General features: G+C 41.2%; 1 protein-coding gene across 2 annotated transcripts in view; it reads right to left on the reverse strand.

Annotated features, from left to right (window-relative positions):
- PTK2 (protein tyrosine kinase 2) overlaps positions 1 to 27,610 on the reverse strand; it is a 151,784-nt gene that overhangs the window by 119,446 nt on the left and 4,728 nt on the right. The window contains exons 2-3 of one of the 2 annotated variants that reach the window (XM_015856385.1): positions 19,490 to 19,548; positions 1,215 to 1,241 (exon numbers count right to left, since the gene is read on the reverse strand). The gene's annotated coding sequence lies outside the window, so the exon portion shown is untranslated. The remainder of the gene's footprint in view (positions 1 to 1,214; positions 1,242 to 19,489; positions 19,549 to 27,610) is intronic. The other variant, XM_015856384.1, reaches the window with a different exon arrangement.

The raw sequence follows: 27,610 nt of genomic DNA on the forward strand, positions 1-27,610 counted from the left end.
TTTTAGAACAATTTCCCTTAACTTGCTTATCTTTGAATACGTCAAATCCCTGCTACAATCAAAGTCTATCATACAGGCTTTCTAGCCTATATGAAGCCTCCTTATCTTGTGGCAGAATCGAAGTTAACATTTTAAAATCTTGGGCAATTATTTGCCCTTTATCAGTATTCAGTGCTAAGAAATACAATGAGGACACCCTCCCCCCCTTCACAAATTGAAAAGAATAATCTCACTGAGACTCAAACTCACAGCATCAGACCAAATCTTCAAGTCCCAAATGAAAACTCAGAAAAATAAGATCTGCTCTCTTCCCTCAAGCCTAACTAAATGCCAGGTAGTTGCTCTTCCAAGATACCCCACCTTGCTGCCTGCTTGACAACTGCCCTTAGCATTCTAAAATAATTCTAAGGTTGAAAATAAACAACTCGTCCTCCATTTAAAGTGCTCTTCACTGCTTCGAACAAGCACAATTCTGCCCCAGAACAGCCTCATGAAAAGACTGCACAACACATCAGTTGTCAAGCTTTTAACTGAAACACCTGCTGGATTCAAATGGGATCCACCAGCTACATCCAGAGCAGATTCAGGATGACTGCAAAGTGCTGCATTTCAGAAATTCACATATCCAACCAAAGACACCTTGTGGATGTGAAGCATAATTCAGGAAAAGTACACAGAAGACAGGATCCACAAGGAAAATCACCAAGGCAGAGTAAGCACCAAAGGCAGCAGGTTTGATAACAAACAGCCAATGCAAAACTTGCTCAGCTTTTACTCCAAGTGAACCGTGATGATGATTCCAGAGCAGCCTTGTTAATGCAGAAGTTACAAACAAAACAAGAACCCACACCTTCCCAGCCATAAACCTCCCATCTCCATGCAGGAGGATTCATCACCAGTACTGCTGCTTTCTGACAGCTTTATCACACACTCTGCTCTTTTAAATATGCATGTGATATAATTAATGTTTAACAATAGCATCAATTTGTATTGGTTTCTTCCTCCTCTTGCCAAAATCCATCATTTAAATATAAAAATGTCTGTACCTCGACAGGCTTTGTACTGACCCCAGCACTACCCCAGGTGCCCACATGATGAAGTACCATGACAGTGCCAAGAAAAACCCATGCTCTGGTTATGTAAGAGTATTACTGTATTGCAAGCAAGTTCTGCTTGCTGTCAGATCAAGACATAAAGGAAAGAAGCAGACTTACCTGCCGGCAAAGATTGTCTTGAAATCTCTGTAACAATAAAGAAATGCATTTAGAAGGAGAAGGAAAAATAGCTTTAAAACCACATTAGCCTAATCACTTTTCTGCAAGGCTGCATTTGCTTAATAAAGCACGTTATCTGAAGCAATTTGCTACATGATGGGTACGCCAAGTGCAAATCAAGAGCATTTCACTTGTCTCATCCTGTTTATTATCAAGATTAAGTTTTTGCCCACCTAGCTGAGGAGTAAAGATTAAGGCACTAAGTAATGAGGGCAGTTATTACAGCAGAGCACTACATACAAATTCAAGCCTCAGAGAGATTTCACTATTACCACCTCTACAGTTCCAAAGTTAAGCATCACTGTTGTTAGCCCCTGCATACAAAGAGGATGTTTTTGTTTTTATCTTTATGTTTAACCCTTGAGAGAAAAGATCAAGCTCACAAACAAGCAGGTCTGGAACACAAGAAGCAAAACTAGAAGAGCTGGATCTTTGTAAGAGAGAAGCACAACAGCTGATGAACATGTTCATAATTAGTGTCAAGGATGCCTTCAGTAGCAATTAACTTTACAAAGACTGCTGTCTCAGAGTTTAAATAAATCATATTAAGAAGTTATACCCTCAAGAAGAATAAACGTAAGTGTAAATACACCAACAGATTATCACGTCCTTTCTAACTCATTTCATTCTTTCTGCCTGATTTTCATACATACTTGTCAACTCAGCACATGGGAACCTAACTGGGATGGAAGGTGCCAGTCAGGGTTCAAAAAGGAAACTGAAACGCACACAGAATGAGACCACAGAAGTTAAACGTTAATGAGGCCAAGGACTGGAGATTAACATCAAGAGGTTAACGAAAGCTGAAATTAATACAAGTGGGGGCAAAGAAACAAGTAGAAAGAAAATGAATAATAAACTGAGCTGAGCCTAAGAAGGGTCCACATAGTTCCTTGCTTAACAGAGGCCAGCAGCGCTGAGTAATAAATCCTTGTATTGGGTACAGAAGCTGTGCAGAAACTGAACTTTATCCACAGGTGCAGCAACTGGGACAAATGGTGAGATTATCAGGGCAGATGGTCACAGCTCTGACACTTAATAAGGGAAATAACATGGCTTAATCTTAATCCTGCTCATAACTTCAACTTTCATTCTCTGAAGAAATAACAAAGAAGCAAAACACGGTGTTAACATACTCAACAATGCAAACTAAAAACAGCAAGAGGACACCCAAAAGAGCAAACATCACATGCCATGTTCTGGCAGAACACAGCGAGCATGCTGCATTTCAGAGATGCTCAACGTGCTGCCTGCTTATGAACAGAACTAGCTTATGTGGTAAGGAATGCCTTCAGACAGGAGAAACCCTGACAGGAAGGAGATACGTTGTGTGCAGGAAGGAAGAGCCCCGAGCTGCCTTCTGCCCAAGCGTCTGTATAGACTGAATGTTGGTGTACACTGAACAGCTTTCTCCTGGGAGAAAAAACCCTCCAGGGATGTGGCATCCACAGCCTCCTTGGGCAACCTGTTCCAGTGCATCACCACCCCAAGTGAAAAACTTCCTCCTAATATCCAACCTAAACCTCCCCGTCTCAATATAAAACCATTCCCTTCCCCCTTGTCCTGTCACTATCCACCCTCACAAACAGAAACAAACTGCAGGGTAGAAAACACTGAATTCAATCATAATTTCTCTACACTGATGGAAGGAAATCTCTACATTCCTCTTAAAGAAAACCAAGAATTTGATATACTACGCAAAACTAAAAGCTGCATTAATATTTCCTTAGATCCCAAGAACTACAGTGGGACGGAGCCAAAGGAACCTGCAAGATCAGCACTGATACTATATTTAAGACAACAACTGTAATGATTTAGTACTTCCACGTTATGCTGCAAAATAGCTTTGTAAGTGCATTAACTGGAGAGATGCTGCACCTCTGGGAGGAGCACGGCTCCTGCAAATGCACATTCCTCTAATACAACCAAGTACAAGAGACTGTCTTCCAAGATAAATTGACACATGCGAGTTAAAAACAAGTAGAAAAGAAAGTGAAACCCGAAGGTCACATCAGTCAACTGAAAATAGCACAAATGCACTTAATGAGTTATTTGTGTCATATTTTTCAAACATGTCCATTAAGCCCAAGGTCCTCCATAGGCTAATGCATCTTAACTCTGGAAAATGCCAACTGCTACAGAGATAGCAACTCATAGTAGCAGAAAATGAAGCAAATGCTATCACAACTGCAAACAAAAATACCAACCTGGGGGGGCTTTTAATGCCTGTTTGGATATTTAACAATAAGGGAATGTTTGTTATATCCTGTATTTTTATTAGTTACAGAGCCCCATTCTGGAGGTTAGCTCCATGACCCTCCTTACCTTTGGGTCTATCCTATCTCTCCAGTGTGTTCTCATCTTTTCAGGCTTAAAACTTTAAGCTTGTTCTCCAAATACGGTGGTGTCTCATTCAACACCTAATACTGAAAACAGATTAGTGGCTTCTGGCAGCATTTTAAATACTTCATTCACTGAGAAGTAAACTGAGACCGTGCATTTAGCTGACTACTAATTTCACATTGCTTTTACACGCTTGCAGACTTTGCAATGCACTAAGGTTGCTCCTTGTTAAATGCTCTCTTCTAGTCTCCAAGCCTTCCCCCATTTCTCACTCAGTACAGCAGAGCTCACAGGCACATATAGCACTTAAAGTGCAAGGCCATCTCTGCAGCGATCCTAAAACACAACACAGCCACATCCAGCAGGGTTGCCAGGACGGTCCCTCTGCTGCAGTACAGCGTACAGGAATGTCAGCACTTTGGGACACCTGCTGCTGGGAACGTGAGCAAACAAACTTTACACATTGCCAGGAAAGGTAAAATAGACCAACTAAAGCCGATTTTAATCCTAGACAGACAGCAGGGCGATGACGTAGATGGCCTCAAGAGGTCATTTCCAATCAGTGTTTCCTTCACAGTATACACAGATGACCAAAATAGAACAGGAAAGAAGCTGTAACGATGTAAGAGGTGCTACAGAACAAGTTCATTACCTAGAAGTCTTGTTAAGTAAACGGAGTTACCTACATGAAGTCACTGAGAAGCAGAAAGGAATGGACTGTAAAGAAGGAATACTGTGGTTACTTCTGTACCCACTGAGATCACAGCAAATCCCGAGCTGGAACGGCCCCACAAGGATCATTGAGTCCAACTCAATGGTTCGGAGCAGTGCAATCCCCACATAGGCTTTGTAGATGCACTCCCAGACAGCCTTCCCTATGATATCCAGCACTCCAAGTCATTCATCTTCCATTAAAACTGAAAGAATCTGTATGGAACTATTGCATTTATGCATTGCAGACTCTCCTCAAATGTTTTCCTGGAAATCGAGCCACAACTTCACATCCTTCTTTCCAAGAGTAACATCTAATCACTGAAAACAGGAATATTTTGTGAGCTCTGTGTTCTTACCTCACAGTAAGATGAGAACACAGCTCCACGGCCGAGGACAGAGGCTCAGAGCTTACCCAGGCTGCAGCACTGATCTCCTTCCAGAGCTGTGGTAAGGAGCTGACCACATGAAATTTCATCCTGCCTTACTGCAGCAGCAACTGACTCCAACCCAGCAGAGCCCCCTTGAAATCAGTTCAGATACTCAGTTTAGGAACTGATCCCTCATTCCAGCAAAGAATAAAGGCTTGCAGCACATGAGGAGCCTCAGACCACGAGCTCTGGGAAGCAAAGAACATCATCCAGCAGCCACCCTTCCAACCAAACAAGGAATATCGCAGCATAAAGATGTAATTTCCTTATTCACCTACCAGTACCAGAGTCATTTAGGAATACAAGCTTTTAGCTTTCATGGGAATAAACCTGCATAAAGTTGCCTCAGAGGCTACCTTCCTGCTATTAGAGGATATATGCTCCTCTAATCTTTAACAGAGCTGGGATCTCTGTCTCCTTTCCCACCCCCTCAAGAGCAACTAGGCAGAAAACTCACCCTCAAAATAAACTTAGGAAATAATTTTTTGTGAATTAACTTCTTGTTGAGAAGCTCAAAAAACTCCCTATGATCGATCCAAAGCCCTCAAAGCTCCCATTAATTCATTCTGACAGCACTCTCTCTAAGGAAAAGCCATTAAATAGCATTTATAATATGAAATTTCCATGCAAGATCTACAATAACCACTGTTAAATTTTTTTCCCCTCTCTCTTGATATATCTATCTATATATATAAATATATATAGGGATGGATAGAGATATATTTTCACTTCATTGTTAGAAATGCATACCGTATTTCTAACCTCAACTAACATCCTTCTAATTTAGCAGCCTGCAGAGCTGAATGTTAACAGCGCCTCATTATATCATTTCCCATTAAGGCAGTTTTAGGTGAACATCACTACAATACAGAGACCCATTTCCCTAAACTTTGAGTCACCCTTACACACCCCAGTTTCACTTTTTAAACTTTTAGTAGCTTCTGTGCTTTACAGCCACCAATGCCTGATATTATATTCCTACGTTAACCATAACAGCACTAAAAATACCACTTGCTTGCTTAGGTTGAGTTTTTTCCCCTGTTGACATACTTACTGCATTTGCCTTAGGCAGAGTAACAGGTGAATATCCACCACGAGCTATCAGTTTGTATCTGGTGCTGTGGGGGAGGTGGGAAGAGAGAGGACTACAGGACAGATCCCCGATCCACCAAACTCACCAGTATTCTTCATCACTTGACCAAATTCACTACATGGACCCTCACATTTTTGTTTTCACCCCAACTTCACAGGAGATCCAGGTGGCGCTGCAGACATCTAATGAAACAGGTCCTAAACACATTTAACAATATGGTCACCATCGTATCTTGTGGTGATCTTTAAATATGTAGGAGCAAAGTTTTATATTACCACAGCAAAAGTGTCAGTGGAGTCGTCCTGTGCCTCAGGAACACCATCAGTTTGTATTTATTTCCATAACTGACAAAGCAGTACCTAATTAACTGTGGCATTCATCTCACTGCCCCCAGCCTTCTGTTTATCCCCTGCCTTCTGCTTCCCACCCACTGTGATTCAAAAACAAATGCAATGTTTGGTCTCCTTAGTTTACGGCACCTACAGAAGCCTTTTCAAAGAGTTTCCAGTAACAATTTCCTTTCTCCTGCAGAAGGAAACACTCCACCTAAATCACTTGGCTTATGGTTAACACTAGTTACTGACTTCAGAAAAGAATCCAAATTCTCATTAAGATGCCATGTAACCCACTGCTCCTCTGCTCTGCACTGCTAAGACCTCACCTGGAGTACTGCACCCGGATGTGGAATCCTCAGTACATGAGAGACACAGACCTGTTGGAGGGCATCCAGAGGAGGAGCACGAGGAAGATCCAAGGGATGGAACACCTCCCTTGTGAGGAAGAGAGAGTTGGGGCTGTTCAGCCTGGAAAAGGCTCTGGGAAGGGCACAGAGGCAGGTAGCATCAGCAGGTTCAAAGGGATACACAGTCCAGCAGGTCAACAAGGAAAGATGAGAAGGGCTCAGCAGGGAGGCACCAGCTGGTACCTCTGATGCAATAGGGGATCCCAAGGGACACAGAGCCAGACATATATACTGTATTTAAACAGCACCTTCTGTTGCTGCTGGAGCACAGTGCTGGGCTGTGGGATCACCAGTCTCACCCAGCAGGGTCTATCACACTCCTGTCCCCATCACAGCCCTGTGCTGGACACCCACAAGCTTTACAAATGACCTACAGGGATACCTCTTCAACAGGAAGCACTGTTTTAATACTAAGTTAGCTACACTGTAAGAATGATCTTTATATATTAATGGTTCAGAGCAAAAGGAAATGTGTTGTGCACCAAACAAGCCAAGGAAACTAACTTAAGGAGGGACAACTGTACACAAGCAGTGGCTCAGGTGTACCAGGAGCATCTCCAGCACCGTGATGTGTTATCATGTAACCCTGCTGGAAATCCTCTGACATTTTATGAACCCACCAATTCAGACTCTCAGGCAAACCTTAGGGACAACAGCAGAAACACACACACTGTCCACATCCAGCTCTCCTCATTTATACCACAGAGGGCCTCTTAAAAGCAATAGCTTTAGTGGAATGTTAGATTAAAAAAAAAACACAACAACAAAATCTGTCTTGAAATTGCTTGCAACTATTAAAGATCCCTTGTCTTTCCTCGTGATGGACTAGTGACATGCAGTGTTCCAACACATCACCCACACCTTCAAAACTGACAGGATTTTATAGCTCCTGTGCTAAAATACAAATTACTGCTGTGAGCCAGGACAGCTGCTTTGTGCCCTAAGTATGACAGGAGCTCCAAGCATGAATACAAAATGGGAACAAACACTTTACAGGTACAGAAAGGAGCACCAAGGACACACCAAGAACAGATGACAATCAGGACTGGCAGGATCCTCACAAGCAACTCCAACAGAGCTAGAAATCCCAGAGAAGAACAAGAGAAACCTGCTTTCTTGCTTTCCCAAGTTTTACTAGCTAAGGAAAAACAGAGGATACAGAAACAGCATTTTACAAGTTGTTTTGTTTTTAAATAAGACTTAAATTCTTAGAAAGCTGGGAGAGTCACTTCTCTACATGTTCCACCCCTGTAAAATCATGCTGTTTCCATGGTTATGGCCCACACACGGATTCCATTGTTACAGAAGTTTTCCTTTAACACTCAAAGCAAATGAAAGAAGGCTGAAGAATCAATGCAACCAACATGTCCAGCATGCTGGGCAAATTCCCAATAATCTTAGCATCACAGCCGTAAGGATGGCTCCTTTAACAGAAATCTTGCTGTTTCAGTACCTCTTAGCACTTACCATGAACACAGACTGCAAAGCTTCAGACTAATTCACTGCACCATGTTATGCCTCCAAAACAAAGCGCGACTCCTTCTAGGATTCATATATATGTATTTATACATATAGGTACTTATTTGTGGTTAACTCAAACAGACGTGATTAAGCCATTAAGAAACAGATCCTGTCTATGCATCTTAAATATTTAGGTGCAACAGAAATAAAGGCAACAAATAGGAAAAGAGTAGGTTGAGTTATAGTCTATGTATTCATTTATAACACAGAACAACTATTTTCTCGCTATGCTTAATGATAACTGCATTTATGATCTGTTTGTTCCTTCCTCTCTCCCGGCACAAGGCAGATGTTTGGGAAGGCTCTTTTCCCTGGCTTCAGCTCTGCTTCCCTGTCACCTTTTAAAGAGTCCGTCAGATGGAAAAGAAACGGGAGGACAAATTAAGACAGCAAAAAAGATGACAAGCGAGGTGGGGAAGAAGTACATGCAGGAAAAACACTCAAAGGAAATACACACATATACCAGGACAAAGAAACCAATGGATGGCTGATGAAAGCTAGATTAAGGAGAAAAAAAAAAAGGGGGTGGTGGAAGAACAAGGCTGCAGACAGCAGAATTTCAGTGCACAACATGAGACAGTCTTTTTTCCCCTAATTGGTTCTGTCATGTAGCCGTCGCAGAGCGACTCGCCAAAGACGCTGTTGTTGTGTCAAAGGAAAACCCCCCAGCACGTCTGTTCTCAGCACGAGCGTGATCAAATGGGAGCCGCGTTGGCTTGACAGAACACACCATGTGGGCACCTTCTGTATTCCGTTTGCAGCGACTTCCAAGCGCGGCCATTACTTGCACCAGTGAAGTGAGCAAGTCGGCTTATTTCTAATATAGCAGCATTCCAAGTCTGGCACACACGATTAATGGATTCTCATATCCACAAGCCTGCTAAAAAAAAACCAACCCTTTGGTTTAGCATCATTAAGATGCTATCAGCTCTGAAATGCAATTTAAGATGGTATTTCTCCTCTTAATCTGCTGCTTTATTTAATCAATTTAAATGCATGGTAAAAACTTAATTTGACAAAATTGAATGCATTATTTCTCTGCCTCTGGCACAAAAGAGATTAAGACCACCAGAAATACTTGCAGAAAGATTCAAGACTCATTCTATCTTAGGTGGTAGATAAACATCAGCAATGCTACGAGCTCTGTATTCTGTAGACTCAATATCTGGTCTACAAAAGCTGTGGGTTTATTAGTTAACACTGCAATTACCATCCCAGCAGCTAACTCAAGGTTCACCTCCTCCACAAGCCATGACAGTAACACTTCATGTCAAGCTGTATAAAAGCAGTTTACCATGTGGACGCTGGTCACAGTGATCCATGTTTTCTGTACAAGGACAATAACTTAAGACCACAAGGAGGCATACAGAAGATGCACACAGAAGATGCACACTTTCCCCTAAGAACTGAGTGCTGCAAGGTAACATGTCCAGTTTCTCTCCCTACCACATCAGAAGTGCACAAACAGTGAACTATTTTAGGAGTATTCCCTACACAGCTTTTCTTTCATGCCCAGTGAATGAAGAGAAACGATAGCAAGAAAGCAATCCAGATTTCTCTGCTCCTTAGCCAGATTCATCAGTCATCTGCCACCAAATCTCACAGTGGCAAAAAATGAATTAAACTTGGCCACAACGATGATGAAGAACAGAACTGACAGCTATTTCACACGCTTTTACCTTCAGCAATACTGTAAGAAAAAGTAAGGGGTTACTGTATTGTGATCTAGTTTTCAAATGGTCATATATGAAAAGCCATTATGTAGGAGACACTGTAAGATACCTCCTGTCCATTGTTATTAAAAATTAAACTTCACCAAATACTGAAGGAACATCAAAATCTCCTCACCCCTCCCTTCTCTGACATCTGTGGAGATGGTATCCTTAAAAACCATTCTCAAGTCACTGCAGTTCAAGCTTCAGAGAGATAAATGAGAAATAAAATGGTTTAAGATGCAAATCATTAACCTTAATTTTCTGGTAATTATTAGAAAACAAACAAAACAACCCATTTTCAGTGTAAACTGTTTCAAGCCAGTCAGTATCAGAGGAAACGTGAACTTGAATCTGCCAAAACATGCTAAACTGTTCTGGCATAGAGCCACGCAGTTACTGCATGAAGAGAGTGGTATTTCAGGAACTTTGGCATACATACACCTGCTGCTGATGTGCAGAAGAGATATAACAGAAGAACTACAGTGAATCCTTATTCTGCTGTCAGCTCAGGTAGATGTAATATTTCATCATTCTGCAAATTAAGCATTTTTGACAGTATGAAGCAATTACAAGCTGCAAACACTAACAACGCGTCACTGAACTTTAGCTGAAATGACTTCTACTTGGTCTGCTGCAGCACATAAGAAAAAAAGTGAAGTTTTTAATCATAGGACACTGAAAGCTAGAGCATATCAGACGCAGCTCAGAACAAAAGCATTACTCTCCATCTAAATGGCAGGGATGAAGCTGTTCTGAATAGATTAATACAGCTTCTTCAGTCTGGGGAAGAGAAGGCTCCGGTGAGACCTTACTGCAGCCTTTCTGTATATGTAAGAAGTCTCTCTCTGTGTTTTGGAGATGCAGTAATAAAACGAGGGAGAACAGTTTTTTGCCACAGAAGGGGGATTACATGACCTGTAAGATCCCTTCCACTCCAAACCCTTCTACGATTCCATAAGAAATATGAGAGTTTTCCAGCTGGTTCCAAGTTTTGTAAGTACCCATTTGGCATCACCCGCACCTGCACGCTTTGGGGCCAGGTACCAGTCTGAAATCAGCAGCTCTACTCTACTGCGTTTTGGAGCTTCTGCCACGGTGCTGAACTTGCTAAGAACCAGTTAATACTCAAAACCTATATGGAGGAGGGTAGCACAGAGGAGATACACAGCATAAGCCTAATTATTTAGGACATCAGGCTACTTAACATATTTTACATGCAAATATGTGTTCTATATGCACAGAATGAACCACGTGGAGCTTGGAGTTGGACTCCATCCTCTACAGATCCCTTCCAACTCAGGACACTCTGTGATGGTGATTCTGTGATTCTCAAAATCATGATGGTGGACAGAGGGGAAATGCAATGTCAGGGAGTAGGAACAGATCTTGATTTCTTATTTTTTTTATAGTTTCGATGTGTCCAAGTGAATTTCTGCATAGAGATGGACATCATCTGGTCCACGCTAATTACACGTTTTCTGTTCCTTCCACATACATCATTTATGGACAACTTGTCTCCTAATACAACACTGGTCAGGTTGGTAGAGGCACCGTATCCAATGCCTTGGGCCAGAAAAACCCAGAAGAGCTTAGACAACCTTGCTGTGTTACGCTGACCTTCATCAGCCCAAGTCAGAGACAAACATCCATGCTGCACGTGGCTCTTTCCAACCACTGACCTCAGCAGCTACTCACAACCACACAGAGCTCCTGGTGGGCTTCAGAATTATGCGTTATAACCAAGACCTGATGGACCCCCACCCAACATGCTCCAAAGGTAAGCAAGTTATTCAAATGAAAGGCAAGCAATCATAGCATTCGATTAGGTACAAAACAAGGACATGTATCAAAATATGAAGTAATACAAGATTAAAGTCATTCACATTGTCTCATACAACAGCCAAAATGTCTTGTTTTCATGGGATAAAAAACTCATTAAATTAAACATGACAAGTGACAATTCTCTCATTCACATATATTGGAGGAGGGGAGGAAACTAAGCACACATCTACATTGGGAACATTCACGCACTGGACTGCAGCTCTGGTTAAGAGCTAAATGCTGAAATCTGTGATGGAAAACCACTGAGGTCTGACGTCTGGGAAGCAGAACTCCATGAGATGGGCAGTATTAATGGTACGTATGGAGCTTCCATGTTTTTCCCCATGCAAGTCACGTTACCGTCACATAAGAAAGCTGGTTAATAGTAACTTATTTCTTACCTACTCCATTTTTCCCTCTTCCTATTTGCACCAAACCTTTCAACAAGTAACATGCAGTGCAAATGAGCCAGTCTCATGTCAGCAGAGTTGGTTTAACATGTGAACTGCATATATAGAACACACAGCAATAGTGCAGATGTGTGACTTTCCGAACCACCCCTGCATATTAAAGTATGGAATTTAAGATTAATTATCCATAATTCAGAATTGCTTTTCATTTAGAAACACCAACATATAAAATCAATACTTAATTTAGTCAGTGTAGGAGTTAAGAATGTAAGAAATTAACTTTGACACTCTGCTGAAATTTGAGTGCTCTCAGGCAAATCTGAACACGTCCTCGCTTCAAAACATGTTATAGGCAATTTTAATAACAAGTAACGGTAAGAACTGCCATGACTTCAAGAATAGATTGCGTATGACCTCATCAGACCAGCAATTAATAAAATATGGATGCTGCAGAGGTCAAAACCAAGATGATACCAAATTAGATTTGCTGAAGTCTTCCACTGCTGTCATTTGACTGAGAAAAAAATCAAGTTCTCCTATACGCAAAAGCAACAATCTTTTGTTCACATTCCAGAGCCTTCTATAACTATCATGAGAGTAAAAAAATCTAGAGCTGAGGCCAAGATTTGGGCCCACCCTGTAAACTCCTTTTCAAGGGTCCCTCAGTTCCCACGAATTTCCTCTTGAAAAGCTATTTTAAAGAGGAAGAAAAGTTCACCTTGATGTAACGCATTTGAAATTAACTCCACTCAACTCAACAAAAATAATATAGAAATTATTTTTTCCTAACCATTTTAAAAGTTCAGAATCAAGTTTAATAATTAATTTATTTAAAAATACAAAACAGGCGAGGAACTAGAAGGGATGATGCAGTTGTGTACTTTATAACAGATGAGCCTTCCAGTTGACTACCTCTTCCCTCCTTAACATTTCTTCATTTTACCCACTACCCAATCACAGAACAGTTTGAGTTGGAAGGGAACTCAAGGATCATCAAGCTCCAACCCCTCAAGCATCAGGGGACACAAAACCTGCAAAGAAAAGTATTAGATTCTCAAAGCATAACTCATTCAGTATCTGCGCTATTTCAGCTATTTCCTAAACCTATTGCACTCCACTGAATGTAGCTATCATAAATATACTGAGAAAGCCTTCAGGTGGGAGCTTTAGAAAAGCAAAACCAGTATCTTCTGATCCAAATTACTCATGTTGCTGGAATAACAGTTATGACAGCGATGGCAGCAGCATTCTATGCAGCTTTGTCTGCTGTCATCACTATGGATATAGATACCATCCGCACATTAAGCAGTGTAACTTACTGGTTTTGTTATGTCCTTCTTGCACATTTCCAGAAGGAGAGCAGTGTTTATGTTTCCAAGGTAAAGTATTGGTTATCAAAAGTAATCAAAACTCCCTGTATTATCATCAGGATTCTGTCATTATTCTGTCTCTGGGACTCTGGATTTAGTATCAAGCTCTCTTCCTTAGAGAAGCAGAACAGCAACTGGTACAAACTCACACTACATACACACGTTTCCACACACCCCGCATTAAAAATAATAAAAGCAAATCTACCAGGTAGCTTTGGTTTGGCCTCTCTTCAAACCTTATTAACAGGAAACCTCTGAACTGAAGTCCAGATCATTTCCATACCCTGCTGCCCCCCAGACATCCAAACCTTCATTGACTACTTATACAAGAGCTCCGGGAGAAAGCAGGGCTCTTAGTAAAGCAAGCCTCCCCCAGAAAATACTTAGAGGTCACTCTGTTTGAAAACATCTTCTTTTAGGGTCACATCTGTTTAATATTTAGCACAGAGCCAGAAGCACGAGGACTCGGGTTGGATACAAACAGATCCTTGCTCAGGAACAAGCTGCCTGTGGAAGCAGAACATAAAACTGGGAATGGTTCAAAGCAAAGCACATACAAGCTCCTGTCCATGAAAGGGCACAAATCCACTCTGACTGGCAGAACCACAGGCATGCAAACCTGCAAAATGAAAAGCCACTCTGTCAAATTTTGTTCTCGTACACAGATCGGTATTCAGCTGATAGGATAAAAAGACTTACTATACTGCTCTCATCAACCGAGGATCAGGTTGCAATAAGAAACACATTAGTCCTTGACAGAGACTTGCTTCTCACCTATCAAGTTGTATAGGTCAAGACTTGCTTTAGGAGAAATTATTCCTCAGAAAGAGCTTAACCCCAATGTATTAACATATTTATTTCCTTTCTTCAAATTCAGTGTTCAACATGTCAAATAATTAACACAGCCTCTAATGCCACGCAAAGAGGAGGTGCAAGATCAGATCCTGTCTGCTTTCCACAGACAAAAGTTGCTATGCAGAGGTTTGTAGGGTACACACTTCACCACAGTAAGAGTACAACTCTAATTGATATGAAGATGATTTATAATAGAGTCAGTGTACGTTAAAGGCAGATGAGTTCAACTTGAATTGTTCTGCTTAAAATAACTATGATACAATACCATTCAGACTCCCAGTAATGTCGCTATTGACAAAACAACATCAGAAGAACATTAGAAACTGAATAAAGTCAAAATACATAAAGCATCAGTACTAGCAGAAAAAGCCCACCATCACTTTTGGACTTTTATCTTGAAGAGATCAAAGAATAAGAGAATAAGCTGAAAGGAAAAAACCTCCATGGCCACAGCTATCCTGATTTCTTTGGACCTTGATACTGACTGAAACACTGCCAGACTTTTATCATCCCATCCTGAAAGTTAAACCGAGCAGCCTGATCCTGAAAGAGGGAAATGACAACACTACCACCTGCTTATAATAAACACAAATATCATCTGGAACACCAAACTTGGAGCCCTGCTGACAACCATGACTTTTTAAGTGCCCTTTTCCTTTCCACATGCCTAATACTATTATACTAAAATAAGAAATGACCTTTTTATTTTAAATAGGTATCTCAGTTGGCAATTTAAAGATCACACCTTTCACAATACAGCTGTGAGCTGTAGCAGAACAGCTTTCACACATGCTGAAGAGCAGCATTCTAGTGGTGCCTTTTAGCAGTATGGTTTTGTGTCCATTGGTTTTCCTCTCCTTATATTTATTAGGCAAAGTCTGTAACACAAGGACAGTCATTAGCACTCAAGGTACAACTCAAGATACAAAAGCAGTAACAAAAATCATCAGAAAAGATAACAGGAAGGTCTACAGGGGAAAAAAAACAGGAATTTTCAAGCCTTGGAAAGATTACGGTCTGGTTTGAATTTTGATCTTTGTGATGCTCTGCAGAAATCCCCCTTCAAGCATTTTGTTTACAAGAATCCAGTTAAAACACGTTGTCAACATGCACTGAAAGGCTGATTCGGAGCTGATCTGTGTGTCTGAAATCTGGATATTCTGGAAGGTCAAAGCATACTACCTAGCAATATGATGTGCATTATCATTGGGGTCTTTTTCTGTCTAAGAATGTGCCAAGAGAACAAACTGGAATATCAGCAGCTTTCCTTGAGCAGTGTTGCAGAGCCTTGTGCACTTCCTGCAGCAAGTAACAGGCACTACAGGTTCTAATCCATTAAGCAGAACATAACCAAGGACAGTCATACCTTGCTAGCAAGGTAAGTGAAGTGCTCTCACAGAAACAGGGCTACAGCAAACTTCACTGCAAATATAACTCTGCAGCTATAAGAGCAATGTCTATTTTTAGTGAAAAATACAATAGAACAGAGCAGAACAACCATAAGGAACCAGAGTTAATTTGCCTTTTAAAACAATGAAGGTGGATGCAACCCGCGTTATTACAAGTACAAATAAGAGCTTATCACCATATCAGCTAAGCACCACAGTCATTACTGTGTACAACATGTGTAGGCACGACACACCTGAGATGCTCTTCCTGATTTGAGCAGGTCAATACAGTGATTCCATCAGTTATGTACTTGTAGGGCTGGGATGATGAGAAAATGAGTTGCCCCAAGTCGTGAAGAATCATTTTCCATATGAAAAGGTCTACCTCCTTTAAATATTTCCAGACAGACTGCATCAAACTCCACTGAGGGTTGAGACAACTAAGGAGAAAGCACTTAAATTTATTTCCTCCCAGCCCACTTACTTCTATGCAAAAAAAGAAAACAATTGCACTGGGGGCAACCTCACGAACAACAGCTATCCTGAGCAAAGGCCAGGACAGATTGCTCAGGAAGGCATTAAGCATCACATGGCACGGATTGTGTTTGTTTAATTCAAGTTCATTGCTTTTAAAACTGTGCGTAATGAACGCTGTGGTGACATCTGCCAATACAGATAGAGCACAGCAGGAACCCAGCCAGAGAGAAGAGCACATTCGGCAGTGAACCGCCCATGAACTCACTCACACTTGCAAGCCCAGCCTGCCTGGAAGAGTTTGAAGTTTACCATAACCTTGGTGCAAAAATAAATCTCCAGTGTGTTGGGAGACCAGAAGAATAAAGCAGATACAAAGCCAGCAAAATCCCACTACCAGAAGCCAGGAGGAGCTATAAGCACAGCAGTGTGATTGGCTTGAAGCAAACACTTCTTACTGTTAAGAAATAAGAATCCTAATTCATTGATCTGACAGGTTTTGAATGAGTAACGTGTTCAGTACAAGGTTGCTTGTCAGATACTAGTTTAATTCCAATTAAAATAAAACCCGGATGCTGCAAAGCATTCGGTATCACCTGTAGGGATAGCATTAGGAGAACAGTTTTGTGGGGTAAAGCTTCATGGATGGAAGTGGTAGCACCACCTACTGCCTGTGGTGTCCCTCTTTACACAGACTGTATGACTATACCATTACCTACAGAAACCTGCAGCAATTCCATACACGAAGTCACTCACAGTCACAAAGCTCAATGGCTGCTCATAGTCTCACCTTACTGATACGTGTATTCTGCAATGGTTAATAAATATTGAGAGTACATATTCAGCATCAGGGGGAAGACAAAGAATACATTATGAACCGAAGCAATCAGTGTCATCTACACATTCAGAGCTGCTGGATGATGTTAACAGAGTCATTTAGTTAAGCTCTGCACAATCAACCATGTGTTTCTCTTTCATGGACACATGCCTTGATACCCTGGGGGTTAAATACACAACCGCCAAGTACTTTCAGGTGCTACTCAAACCAGTGAGAGACTTGCTTTGAATGCAAATGTTTTAAGTGCTGTAACAAAAAGAAAATGGCATATTTTTGTATTTTCATAGAGTAGGGATCTAAAATGTAATCATTTGAACCTAAGTTTGGTGATGCATCCACTACAGATACAAATATTAATATAAGATAAAAGGGTCAAACAGACACTACCTGCAAACTTAACAGGAAAACTCCATTCTGCCAGAGAAGGGCTTGAAGAGTGCAGTGAACAGAGATATTTTTGATACCCTGTGAGGTACTGGTTTTGTGGAACAAAAAGCATGATTGTGTAATGAAAAGACCATCGTGATACACATAAGAGCTTAAATTCTGGCAATTTGAATATATAATTTACAATAATGGTCTCTCAACACAGCAAGAGACTCAGCACATATTTTTTTTTCCCCCCCATTTCCACTGGAGCTGTCATTCTGGTATTTGCATACATAATGTCAATCAGAGTAAGCAGCGCTAATCTTTTCCTTCTAACAAATCCCCAGCCAAAAAATAATCCACGTTTTAGCATTAACCTGTCAAAGAGGAACTTCTTGCAATTTGCATTTAATGTATTTTGCTGTTTCTTCTTACTCACCCCTTTTATTTCAAATCCTTGTTATTCACAGGGCTGCTTTTCCATAACGTCTTATCTAGGAAGGCACTGCAATTTATTTACCTAACAAACCCATCAATGCTCCGTTGCCGTGTTCCTACCAGGATATGACTCACTTCTGCCTTTTACAAACTATGTATTCCAAAGACCAAACAAACTCAGCTCACAAAACATACAAGCGTGCTTTTTGCCTATGACATCACCAGCAGTAGCTGTTCTTTTTAAAAGGTCAAAACAAAAGAGGAAGTGTAAAAAACCTGAAACCACAGGTTTCATTTGTAGGCCACTATATAAAGGAACTGCAGAGAGGATGCTGTTTTCTCCCCCTTCCCCTTTGTTTTATCCATCTACTATATGCCAGCATTCCTTGTAAGAAAAGTTATTCCATGTGAAATGTAATTCAGTGTAACACATAAGGCAACAAACTTTGATCTTAACTAACAAAAAATACCAGTAATGATGCTTTTTGTTCTAACAAAAGTACTTCAGATTCCTCCAGTTCAGTTGACAAAACAAAAGACAACCACTTTGTAAGGCATTCAGTTAATTTCTTGGAGTGGTGAAAGTTTTCTTCTCCCCAATGATTTCCATCTACTACTTGTTTGGCACACACCAACAGCACCCCAAGCCAGAAAAAGGGAAGAAATGAATTAAAAAGTAGAAGTAATTACTGTAAAACTGAACACTTAAGAAAGGCCAACATCTAGACCATGCGTGGAGTAAGAAATTATACACAAAAGACACCTGGACCTACAAATGTAGGCAGTCATGAGGCATTAAGTGACCCTTTGTTGACTCCCGAAGGTGAAAATATGGACAGACCCCATCGAGCTTTTCATTTCAATGCACCAGAGCTGAACTGCAACACAACAGGCTGAAAACCCTCTGGGGATCCAGCCCTTGCACAACACAAGCAGCCACGTCTGCTGTTACCAAGTGTACTACAAGCCAGACAAGGAGAATATTAACCCAAAGCAGGTGACAAAAGTTTTAAGTAAGGTTCTGACATTACCAGCAAGCTACATGCAGAAGTACCATTGAAGAGGCAAGAGTTTCATTCTGTTACCCATTAAAGCCAAAGTCATAGAGAAAAATACTATGTAATGCATGCTCACAAACCAGCAACCACTGACAACACAGGAAAAAGCGAGCAAAGTCAGAACAATGAAATAAAAATGGATCCAACAAGTTCTTCTAGCTATGCTCAAGTGCAAAACCATCCTGAACATCCAGACATGTCAGCAGCAATAGAAATGGGAATCAGAGAAACTCTGAACACACCGAGTAATAAGCTTCAAGTTTGCAAACATAACCATTCACCCTGGGAGAGAGGAGTCCCAAGGAATCACAAAACAACCAAAATCAGAGAGTCCTGTAATACAAAGAATACTGTGATTACCCAACTTCCCTACTCCTGTGTGCAGCTTAAGGTCAGGCCCCCCTACAGTGCAAACTTTGCCTAAGGCAAACTGCATGTACAAGAGCCCAAAGACAGAACCACCAACACCTTGCTCCAAAGCCAGGATGTCAACTTGTTTCCAGCTCTGTAACTCTGGTAGGTGAGAAGACACCCTATGTATTTATTTCATGCATGAGAGGAGCTTATAATCAGTATGAACCATTCTACTCAGGACAGAACCCTGTAAGGAAGGGCAAAAACATTGTTGTACTACCTACCTTAAGAAGACTTTCCAGCTCTCAGCAGTAGGTGCTTGATACAAGACGAAACATGAAATCTGAAACGAACATTTAGAACAGATTAGGTTATTCACTTAACATTTAACTAGTCAGATATCCAACATAAATACAACACAAACAACTGATATCCATTATATAAATAATCTTCCAACTGATATCCATTATATGAAGAATCTTCCAACTGATATCCATTATATGAAGAATCTTCCAACGGAGTGAATGGCAACAGATACCCCAGTTTACTGCTAAAAGACCCCCAGAAAACCAGCAGTAGAAGCCAGGGGGGTTACATATGAACTGAAAAAAGACACTTCAAGGCAAGCTGCCATCAGTTTTGTAGGTCTTGTGAGTGTGAAAAATTTCTCTTTATGGTTTTGCGGGGCAGGGGAAGCCTTAAAGGATTCTGAAATGAACTTTTAATATAGCTTCCATTTAATGGCAAGAGCAGTTCAGAGAACTCTGAAAATCCTGACGAGTGGTCCAAAAGATGAGCAGCAGCCAGACCTAGAATTAAAGAATGCTTCCCTAATAAAATAAAGAAAGAAAAACCCACAAAGATAAAAACACAAAAAAACACCAAAAATCAAGTGTGTTTAGCAGCAACCAGCGGAAAGCATTTATTTCCTCAGGGTATGTGCATCACAGGACATTCATGCATTTGTTACACTGGCTTACAGATATAGCTCAGAATACACACATAAGGCTGTCCAAAAAGAGGTTTGTGTTTGTTTGTTTTCTACTTAAAGGAACTGACCAAATTGTAAGGACACAGAGTTGAGTAAACTAGCAAAAGAGCAAAAACACTGCTTGTTTTTTGGCTTTTTTTTGCCTTTTGAACATATGCTCCAGGGATGAAGGCAGAACTAAGCAGAGAGAAATCACATTTTACACAACTGTTTCTGAGCCTTTATTCACATTAGCTGCTTCTCCCACACACAAAGGCCACTGGAAGATTTCCATGAGAACTGAATTTGACGAGGTAAATTCATGCCAAAAATCAGCAATACCAAAAGGAATTGTGCCAAGTAGCTTAGTTTTGTTCAGGTAAGAAAAAACACAACCAGAATTAACCCCCTTTTAGTATTTATCTATGCTATAACAAGGGGGAATGGTTTTAAACTGAGACAGGGGAGGTTTGGGTTAAAAATTAGGAGAAAGTTTTTCACTCAGAGGGTGGTGATGCACTGGAACAGGTTGCCCAAGGAGGCTGTGGATGCCCCATCCCTGGAGCCATTCAAGGCCAGGCTGGATGTGGCTCTGGGCAGCCTGGTCTGCTGGTTGGTGACCCTGTAGGGTTGTAGGGGGGTTGAAACTAGATGGTCATTGTGGTCCTTTTCAACCCGGGCCATTCTGTGACTCTATGATAAATAGAAAATCAAAACACTTGGAATTTCTACATGAACAGACACAAAAACATAGATGTCTGAATGTAGGTGAAGTAATGGAACACGATACACACTGCCTTCTTCTCACACCATTCACACACTAGCAGCACACACAGACTGCTTTGCAGAACTTGGGCTGAATTACCTTACACTACAAAGCTGTTGTGCCCATGTTAAAAATTAACCAAGCAACTTCCCTATGGGAATAAGGAGCAGAGCCGGATTGGTGTATGCATGTGACAGCATAATACCCACATGCAGCAGAGCAAAGTACATTGAACACATCTCAGATTTCCTCAGTTTCTAATGAACAACTTCGCCACCATCCCAATCTACTGAGAGGGTCCCAGCAGCCAGCTGACCTATCATCTCTATCAGCCCAAGCAGCAAATGACAGCTTTCCCCAGAATACTGCTGGAGAATCGGTTGTTATCTGGGACAACGTGTGAAAACAACCATTAACACAAAGGGAATGACATCATGGTGAGTTTTTACATCCTTTATGAAAAGGGCAATTCCTCAAGAGACTCTTTGGCAGATTGAGAAATCCACGCAGTAGTTATTGATTTATTTAAAGAAACAGTTTCTTTGATATGGCAAAAGCTACTTTTAGCTTCCAGGGCTGATAGTAATGACCTTCCTCCACTCAGGGAAATTACGTCAGTGGTACCCTTACAGCATCTGTTAAAATAATAGCATGCCACAGCTGTGAGAGCTCCTCCTGCATAACAAAAATGCTTCAAACAAACGCTAGAGAAATATTATTTTAATTGTTTAGACATCAATAATGCAAACACCTAGGAGCAGAATAGATTTTCCACTAGTTATCCTACTGATTTTCTATATAACTACCCATGCGTGTAAAATTCAGCACACAAACACTGTACTGATTTGATGTTGTAAAGCATCCCTAGAACACAGATCAAAAAGCCCTTTGCTTTACTACCAACTGTGAAGAGCGTGAGGCAGTCAGAGGTGATCCCAACACAGGGTTATTTCATCTCCCCTTCACTGAGAGCAATTCCCAAGCACATACCCCAAGATTTATCTATCTCCATGGGTCACTACAGCTGACTGGTTGACTCTGGAACACAAGAGGTGACAATATTTAAATGTTTAATACACCTTTTTTTTCCCCCACCTCCTGTTGGAAATTATTCTTCTTTATACTTTTCCCAACTAGCCATGAGTATCCATTCCCTCTGGCGTTATCTGTCTTATCTTTCCTTTTTAAAACTCACTTTTATCTATGACCTCCTTATTTTCCTCTTCAGAATCACCCCTAATTCTGCTTACTTCTTTAATTAAAAGATAAACATCTTACCTGGAGATCTAAACCTCCACGTACACTGCCTGAAACTGGTTTTTGACTGCCAGCCCCCCACCCCCCTCCTGTTAGATCTTCAACACTCAGACCTTTCAAGACAAACTAGTGACAAGCATCCAAGAAAACAAACACTAAGTATATTTTAGGCACAGAACGTTCTCAGCTTCCTTGTATTTTAGTGCCTAAATGCTCTTTGATCATATTCTTGAAGGACATTTACTCTCATTGCTCTTTTCTCATCTCTCTATTTATCTCTTCTTCACACGTTTCCCCCTCTCTGACCCACAACACCATTTCCATATAACGGATGACCACCTCAAGCCCTACAAAGCCAAAGCTGCACCATTACTGTCCAGAAACATCAGTTTTATTCACCTCTACCTTCTATCTATGAACTGCCAAGTAGTGCAACTTTCGCTATCGTGCAAGATTTTTATTTGGTGGTATTCAGCAATGAAGCAAAGACTTTGGTGGACAAAGGGAAGGCAGTCAGTGTTATCTGCCTGGACTCGTGCAAGGCCTTTGACACGGTCCCCCCCCCACCACATCCTTATCTCTGAACTGGAGAGAAATGGATTTGAGAGTGATAAGGTATTGGTTGTAAAGCCATACACAGAGATTTGCAGTGAGTAGCACTGTATCCAGGTGGAGGCTGGAGATGAGTGGTGTCCCCCAGTGGTCTGCCTTGGGACCTCTGCTCTTCAACATGCTCATCAGTTACAGGCTTGAGTGCACCCTAAGCAAGTTTGCTGATGACATCAATAATGATGCCGAATGGTGTAGCTGACATGAATGGAAAGGGATGCCATCCAGAGAGACCTCGACATGTTCAGAAGGTGGGCTTGCATGAGCCTAATTAAGTCTCTTCCAACCCAAGCCATTCCATGATGATTCTATGATGAATAAACGACACAAAGACTTCAAGGAATGTTCTGTAACAGCCAGGGCCGCACTGAACACAGCACCCACCAACTCTACACAGTGATACAAGGTTGTGAAGAAGAAGCAATCTCAAGAAGTGTTCGGACAGTTGGTATAAAAACACTGGCTTGTCCTTACTGCTGCTCAATGACTCGGACACCAGAAGAACCTGATCATTAAAACAGAGTTTGAAACAGACACATTGAAGCCAAATGCACACCCTGAGTGCATCAGCACAAGGCATAGATACAACACAGCCATTCAGCCTAACCACCACCAGCTCTGCAGAACAACTTCAACACTCTGACCATAACAATGCTTGGAACTGTGGTAAAGCAGGCTAAAAACCAAGAAGGTGCCATGTTTCAGGTGACAAGTTGGCACTACGCTCTAATGTTAAATGCACGTGGTCTCTGCGGTCCCCCTCCCTTCCTCTTTTTCATGCTGCCTGTGCTTCAGATGATCAGTCACGACTCACTGCTTTCACCATGACTTTCCACCATTGACCTCGACTTTGCAAGCCACAAGGTCTCGCCTTATTTTGCTTTTACCAGCTTCAGCAGCAAGGTATTAAAGCAAATGTACTTTATGCACATTTATTCTCCTAAATTGCTGCAGTCTCTTACCTTCCCGTGCTTCCACTCTGCGACCTTTTGCTTGCTATGGCATGACCAACAGTCCCATTGCCCCTTGGAAACACTGTGTAACGAAGACTTGAAAGGAAGAACGTCAATGCAATTCCCATTTGTCTTCAAACAAGCATATCTGAATACATTACATAACTCCAGAAATAGTTTCCTAGGGACAGAAGCTCCTGCGATCTATATTTTTCCTTAGATTATGAAGCAATTGAAGCATTTTGCTTGCTTTAAGGGAAGAAAAAACTGATTCCGTTGTAAAACGAAGCTGGTGATACACACTCCTGTCCTACAAATAACCCCTTTCACTGATAACAGAGCAAAGCATAAAGCTGTAGCTATTGAAAGCACTGAAACAGCACGAGACAAGCAGCATCTACATTACACAAACCAACTCTTCCCCCTCTTACTAAAGGCTGAATTAAGTAAGGCTTGGTAGCCTAAGACACAAATCAACTTCCCTTTAAATCCCCATTGGAGGATTAATTTCCCTTGCTGTACACCTCTTCCTTTTGATGCCATCTAATCTCCTTAATAAACAACTGAGTGGATCTCTATCATGTATGCAATGAACTTGAGGCAACAAGGTAATGAAATGCAGAAAGCCAACACTCAGCTTCTTATAAAAACAAATGCTGACAAACACTGGGGAGCAGATGGAGGTAGGTAGATTTGGTGCTTCGACTCCGCACCACTGTTGGACTGTTTTACATAGGCACTGGCTGCATTATTTTTGTTTCCTTCTGTAACCTAAGAAATACGAGTAATTAACTCAATTGAATATTCACAAAGCATTAAGAGTCAGAATGTTCCCACAACAGAAACCAGTGCCATGTGCTTCCTCCTCCATTTCTCTTACCAACATCAATCCTTCATCTATACCAAAAAAAAAAAAACCCATATAATATGCAAGATAGAAGGAACGTTATTTGCTTCTGGAAATTGCTTTTTCATGATATACTAATGCCCAGTTCACATAACCAGCAGAATTTTCGTACATCAGCACTAAAACATACACTACTGAACTCCCTGGAAGGGATTATCTTATCTCCCCCCAAACCATACAACATTCAAATGCATCACTAAGCAAGAAGTCTACATGAAGTCTACATTATGAAGAAAGGCTGAGGGAACTGGGCTTGTTTAGTTTGGAGAAAAGAAGGCTCCAGGAGGAAGGTTTTCACACAGAGGTGTGACGCACTGAACAGTTGCCCAAGGGGCTGTGAATACCCCATCCATGGAGCATTCAAGGCCAGGCTGGATGTGGCTCTGGTCTGGTGGTTGGTGACCCTGCACATAGCAGGGGGGTTGAAACTGGATGATCATTGTGGTCCTTTTCAACCCAGGCCGTTCCACAACACTTAAATCTGAAATGAATATTAGATTACCATGCGATGAAATATACTCATTATATCAATATTACCTTGTCGAAGGCCATTTTAGTGACTTGCTCATGCAGCTTAGCAGCTTGGCATGTATTCTGTAATTAAATTTATGAAGGTACAACCAAATAGCAACAAAATGAGTTGCTTCAGTACCAGTAAGCAGTTTTTAACTCAGGTTTTCCAATCATGTTCAAGTAATATCTGTATCTGTAGAAGAGCATGACAACTTTACTTACGGCAAGGACCTTCCTGAGCTTTTTAGATGTAACTGAAGGAACACAGCACAAACCAAACACAAGGTGCTCTGCCTGCAACAGATTTACACCAGAACTGCAAAGTATCAGGACAGGACTCGCTCAGAGAGCCGCTGGGGTGACTGTGAGCTATGCTATTTGTGTAAAGCTGAAAAGCAATGATCTTCACCTATGAACATCCCCCAAATTAGGTGGATACAACTCACAAGGCCATTCAGTGAATGTGGCACTCCTGAGATAGGGACAAACAGCATCTCCCTTCTGACAGATAACTAACTGGTTCTGAAAGACTGTCAGTGAAGAGAACCGCTCCCAATCTATTTCAACACTCAATTACTCTTCACATTAGAAGTAGCACAATACTTCAAGCCTTCCTGTTTAAGTAAACAATCTCGTTTTAGCCCTCACCAGTCCTTATCATCTCCCTTCTCCTAAGTAGACCAACACACATGAGTAAGATTACAAGGAGATAAAATATCAGCACCTTAACCTGTTCAGTTCTCATGCATAGTACACTTCAGGTATCTGACCAGTTCCTGAAAGCATCCCAAAGAGAGAAAAACCTTTCCTGGTTGGACAGCACCACAAATGAGTGCAGCATTCTAACCGAACCCTGGCAATACTCAGCAAGGTGCTGATGGGTTGATGGTTAGACTTGATGGCCTCAGCAGTATTTTCCAACTGTAATGATTCCAAGTATTTACCCCCAACACAGCACACATAGGAGATAGACTTCTTTGCAACATCGCAAGGTTAACCACACTGAGCCATCAGCAACCAACTCCACGCACATCCAAGCTTACTCAGCGTTTGCAAACCTTGAAAAGCATCTTTGAAGTGCACATTTGAGCAAACAACATTGCAAATGCTCTAAACTAAGCAAGAAGATGGGCTGCAGAGACAAAAAGCACCAAAAAAAGTGCAGAAAATAAGCTGATTTTTGGAAACTAGAACAAGATGGTTAATAAACCAATCAGGATCTAGAAACTTCTGGCATACAGGGCTTAAGCCTGAAATAGAAAACGAGAACTGATCAAATTCAAAGTTGCTTCTCCATTTATCAACGGCATTCCTGTAATTGTGCTGTTAAATGAAGAAAAGAAACTGGTTTGTAACATCTGCAAAAACTTCACTGCCAGCAACAGAAACTCACATGTCAGCAGCACGCAAGAGTTTCCCAGATGAAGGCTGGTGATAGAAAACTACTGTTTAATTTCATCACTTTTTAGAACTGTCTTGCATAATACATACTCTAAAAATACAGAACTTAAAAATTAAAACCCTCCAACCTATGGCTTTTTTTCCCCCCATACAAGTATTGTCAAGATGCTTTTGTTCCTACTAGCTAAATTAAAAGTGAGTGCATTTTAGAAGTACATTTGCATTTACTGAATAAGTCAAGCATTGTGAAAGGTTCACACATACACTGACAAACATGAATTAATTGAGATAGCCATGGCAAGGTTCCTTCCAAGCAGCACCTTAAATGAACAGATTTACCCAACATGCTTCCTGCTTTTCCCTGTGAGTGGCTCCTCTTACAGCGAGCACTTCAGAACTGCCATGTGTTTATACACTGGTACTCAAAGCCTGAGCATAGCAAAGAAATCAGCTCAACCAGCATCAGATAGAAAAAGAAAAAATATATATAAGCCACAGAAGAGGCAGAAATAAAATTCTTGCCTCCTGACTTCCAGCCCTGTGGTTGTATCAGTGTTTGCTATCTCTTCCCACCAGCAGTGAGCAAAAACTGCAGCATCACAACAGAAGTACAACAATACCTCAGTGGAGCTCTGGAACCGCTGGGGGAGGTGTGAAGAAAGGGAGATAAGGACTCATACAAAATGAAAGTAGTACAGTTGACTCTTTATCAATATTAAGTTCAAGCAACTCTTTATCAATATTAAGTTCAAGGTACCTGCGGAGCATATTTCTTTTGTATGCTACTGCCCAGGTTGTCAGATCTGTTATGAAGAAATATCCTCGCCTTGAAACAGCTTCTACTACGAAGAGCACCGAGGAAGAAGAGGAAACAGGATGAAGGAGGCAGCTAAAATCCAAGGGAAAATAAAGGCATGAATGAATCACAAGAGCACTCAGCCACAAACAAGAGGAATTTCTGCCTAAAGAAAAGCATCTAGAAATAGGAGAAATAAAAGCTGGGAAACAGCCCGGTTAGCTGGACAGAAT

The sequence above is a fragment of the Coturnix japonica genome, chromosome 2, assembly GCF_001577835.2.
Source record: "Coturnix japonica isolate 7356 chromosome 2, Coturnix japonica 2.1, whole genome shotgun sequence".
NCBI lineage: Eukaryota > Metazoa > Chordata > Aves > Galliformes > Phasianidae > Coturnix > Coturnix japonica.